Consider the following 4,779-nt stretch of genomic DNA (forward strand, 5'->3'; position numbering starts at 1 on the left):
AGACCGAGAGACTTTTATCTCTAATTAACCACTAGATAACCAGGGAGTAGGGCGGTAGCCTTGAGCTGAAGAGCTCAGCTCCTAGGCCCAGAGTTCAAGCCCCATGACAAGGGGTGGGGTGGTGGTGGGGGAGATAGATAATAGTTAACTGGCTAAAATAATTAGGAAGTGTTATTTATTACCTTGTATTTATTACCTTTGTTTAATGTAATTTATTTCTTGTAAAATGTAATGAACTTTATAATATTTAATTTTTAATACATTTTAACATTTAGATGAAAATTCTTTAAAAAAATATTTTGACTCACGATGAAAATTCTTTAAAAAATCTATTCTGTGAGTCAATATGGCCTATTCGAAGTATGGTTGAAAATTTTATAAACTATCTAAAAATAATATTATTTATGCCTTTTCTTTCTGTATTTCCTTCTACATGATCTTCTGCAGTAAATCAAAGGTCTCCAAGCTGCCTAAAGGCAAGTATGGCTGAGCCAGGTGCCAATGGCTCACACCTATAATTCTTCCTAGCTGTTCAGGAGACTGAGCCCTGAAAGCTCTCAATTCAAAGCCAGCCCAGGCAGAAGAGCCTGTGAAGCCCATTTTCAACTAACCAGAAAAAAAGCCAGGCTAAAGGCAGAGCATCAGCCATGTATAAGAAAGCTAAAATCTTGAAGCCCTGAGTTCAAGTCCTGCTTCTCTTCTTCCCTCCCAGTCCCCGCTCACATCCCCACCCCAATACCACATATCAAGACAAGAAACCAAGGTCCTTATTATATACAGCTTAAACACGTACATTCACCATATATCACAAAGTCTTGAAATCTTAGAAAAATGATCCCAAAAGACACAAACTAAAAAAAAAAAAGAATTAGGAAAGAAGGAACATAACAAAATTTGAAATATAGGAGATGAGTGAGAATAAATATTGCAATGTAGAATGCTCAAATCTGAAATTTCAGACAGAAGGAAATCACAAACTAATCTGTGTTGTGAAATCCTGTCTGCTGCACTCCTTCTTCCCCCTTGAAAGAGCTCAGGAACTGGAGGAATATGAAGATAAAATTGAAGTAGATAGCTATAAAGTAGAACTGCAACCTAAAATGAAAGTGAAAGAGATGGATAAATAGGAAGTGGCCCTGAGCAACAAAACTCAGGGATAGAGCACAGACCCAGAGTTATAAGCTCCAGGCCTTGGGAGAGGAGGGGGAGGGAGAGAGAAGGAGGAAGAGAGGGATGCAGGGAGGACTGACCAACAACAACAAAAAAAATTAAAGACCTATGTCAGTATTTAAGTAATAAAAGTTTCAGAACAAAACAAATTGAGGAAAAAGAGAGGTGATTATCACATTTATGAAAACTTTGTACAACTGGAAGATATGACTTCCTAGAGTATGAGAATCCACACGACTCCCAACTCAATATATTTGCAGACACACACTAAGACACCTCCTCAGAAATTTTATTAGCAACAAAGGAGTGCTTATACATTTCCAAAGAGAGAAAGAGAGGAGAGAGGGCTGGGGAGAGAGAGGCCACAACTAAGAGCAAAACAATAAGTAGGCTAATTTGGCAGCAGCAATGTTCCATTAAGAAGACAACAGAAACTGTCTTCAGAATTTCCAAGAAAATAGTTTCAATTTAGAATTCTATATTCAGAAAATTCTGTATTCAGATCTCCTTTTCTTCTCTGGTTAGTTCCTCTGTTTTCTGGATCCTGATTCATTGTGTCTTATTTTGTTCCCTTACTTTCTGGAGCACATTACTGAGAAAGAGCATATGTTCAGAATGGTTTTAAGAATAATCTGGACAAGCATGATGGCTCACACCTAGAATTCCAGCTACTCGGACGTAGAGATCAGAAAGATCATGTTTTCAGGCTAGATCAGGTAAAAAGTTAGCAAGGTCTCATCCTAACCACTAAGCTGGGCATGGGATTACATGACTGACATTCCAGTCATAAGAAGAACTAAGCAGGAGAGTTATGGCCAAGGTTGTCTGGGAAGAAAGCAAGATCCTATAGGAGAAATAACTACAAAAGCTGGAGAAGTTGGGCCGGGAGTGTGACCTAGTGGTAGAGTGCTTGCCTAGCATGCATGAAGCCCTGGGTTCAATTCCTCAGCACTACATACACACTAAAAGCCGGAAGTGGTGCTGTGGCTCAAATATAGAGTGCTAGCCTTCAAAAAGCCCAAGGACAGTGTACAAGTCCTAAGTTCAAGCCCCAGAACTGGCAAAAAAAAAGCCAATGGCTCATGCCTATGATCCTAGCTACCTACTCAGGAGGATTAGATCTGAGGACCTTGGTTCAAAGCCAGCCTGGGCAGGAATGTCCATGACATTTTTTGGCAGTTCGTAGGGCTTGAACTTGGGGCAAGGGCACTGTTCCTAAGCCCTTAAACTCAAGGCTAGCACTCTACCACTTTTGATGAACCGACACTATGCTTATTATAAAACTCAGATTTAAATCTAGTAGCTTAGTTGCTTTCAACAGCTCCATAAGATAGGAATTAACTGGAACTTAGAGAGGCTTGGGAATTTATCTAAAGAACACAACTCCCAGTAGTGGGCTTGAATTCAAAGTAATTTTTTTTGAGACAAATAAAATAGCTTAGAACTATGATCCTCATATCTCAGCCTCCTGAGTAACTGGATTATAGGTATGAGCCACTGGCATCTGGCAAATTTCATTTTGTTTTAATTGGACAATGTTTCAAGGTATTAGCTGTCCATGAACCATTGCTTATCAAGGGAGTTTTAGGACTTCAGCATACCTACATGTCAGTCATCATCACTTCATCATGTCTTCCTTACAGCTTTTAAAGCTGTTATTTAGGGGGGCCAGGAACTTGGCCTAGTGGTTAAAGTGCTTGCCTAGCATGCACGAAGACCCGGGTTCGATTCCTTGAGCTCAAGCCCAGGACTGGCAAAAAAAAAAAAAAAAAAAAAAAAAAAACCTGTTATTTAGGCCCGGGGCGTGCCACCAGGAGCTGTGCGGCTGCCCGGGGTTTTGTGTTTATATCCTCCTGGCTGCAATGAGCTTCCTTTAAAGTTTCCCGCCTCCAGAGCTGGATACCGAGGCTGTGCTGAATGGGAAGGCACCGGGACCCTCTACATCGTCGAGAGCCGCCTGTCTTGGTTAGATGGCTCTGGATTAGGATTCTCACTGGAATACCCCACCATTAGCTTACATGCAGTCTCCCGGGATCTAAATGCCTATCCTCGAGAACATTCGTATGTTATGGTGAATGCCAAATTTGAAGAAGAATCAAGAGAATCTCTTTCTGATGAAGAAGACGACAGTGATGATGATGTAGAACCTATTACTGAATTTAGATTTGTGCCTAGTGATAAATCAGCATTGGAAGCAATGTTCACTGCAATGTGTGAATGCCAGGCCCTGCATCCAGATCCTGAGGATGAGGACTCGGATGATTACCACGGAGAATATGATGTGGAAGCACACGGACAAGGACAGGGGGATACCCCTACATTTTATACCTATGAAGAAGGATTATCCCATTTAACAGCAGAAGGGCAAGCCACACTGGCGAGATTAGAAGGAATGCTCTCTCAGTCTGTGAGCAGTCAGTATAACATGGCTGGAGTCCGGACAGAAGATTCAAGAAGAGATTATGAAGATGGCATGGAGGTGGATACTACACCAACAGTTGCTGGACAGTTTGAGGATGCAGACGTTGATCACTGAAAGGGCTTTAATCTCCTTTAAGATTCTGTTTGGAACTTTAGGAGGGAACTTGGTGCCTCTTCCACTGTGGAGTGGAGTTGATGAAGGGCTTTTTTTTCCTTCAAAACTCACTTGAACCAGTTCTTTCTCAAGACAAACTATTCTGAGGCAGCAGGTTGTCACCAGCCGAAGAAACTATGACCTTTATTAACAAAGGTGAATTAACATAACCAAGGGGGTGTTGTAGTTTATCAATTACCCAGACTTTCTGGTCGGTGTTGTCTGAGTAGGCCTTTCCTTCCTGCCTTTGCTGCACTTCTCTGACCACTAGCAGGCCTCTGGTGAAATACACAGGAGCTTGGGGTGTGGGTTGATCAGGGTGGGGTTGGCAAGAGATAGTTTGAATCTGAGATGCCTCTCTGGAACTAAGGATACCTTTACCCTTAAGAGATAAAGTCAAGATCACAGAGGTTGTGTTCCACATGGACATGAGTCTTACTAGTCTGGAGCCCAGATGAATGAATTCAGGCCTTCCTGCCTTCCTGTCAACCCTGGAAAACCCCAACTGAATCCCACCACTGATGCAGTGGCTAGATTCTGCCCTGTTTTACTATCTGCTCTGCTCTGGTCTCTTAGGCTATAGCCTTGATTTCCACTCTCTTAGGTTCTATAACAGATCAAATGAACTGCTATGAAGTCCTCAAAGTCCTTCCCATGGTGATTGTTTGTCTTTGTAATAGCTTAACAAATAAATCTAGATTTTCTATCTTAAAAAAACTGTTATTTAGCCTAATCTTAAGCAATAGCATCCATGAATTTATAAGTTGACATGTTATTTTATTGTCTTAATGCAAAATTATTAAAATAAAAGTTTTGCCTGCTTATCACCTAACATTGAATACTATTGGAGATACATGTATTTCCTAAGCTAAACACAGCAGCTTGTGATACTGTTTATTTCAACTGCATTCAAGTAGAGGAAAATGTAATGATCATATTTGTGGACTTTCCTTCAGTTTAAAGGAAATAAAATAACCATCTTTTTCCCTCTGAGAGGTAACAAGGGAGCCCGACTCATGCTTCCTGAGCAAATT

General features: G+C 41.0%; 1 pseudogene; it reads left to right on the forward strand.

Moving 5' to 3' along the window:
• The first annotated feature begins 346 nt into the window (after window positions 1–346).
• On the forward strand, window positions 347–3,918 carry LOC150061718 (methylosome subunit pICln pseudogene; annotated as a pseudogene).
• The last annotated feature ends 861 nt before the right edge of the window (window positions 3,919–4,779 follow it).

The sequence above is a fragment of the Megascapheus bottae genome, chromosome 6 (genome assembly GCF_031878675.1).
Source record: "Megascapheus bottae isolate mThoBot1 chromosome 6, mThoBot2.hap1, whole genome shotgun sequence".
NCBI lineage: Eukaryota > Metazoa > Chordata > Mammalia > Rodentia > Geomyidae > Megascapheus > Megascapheus bottae.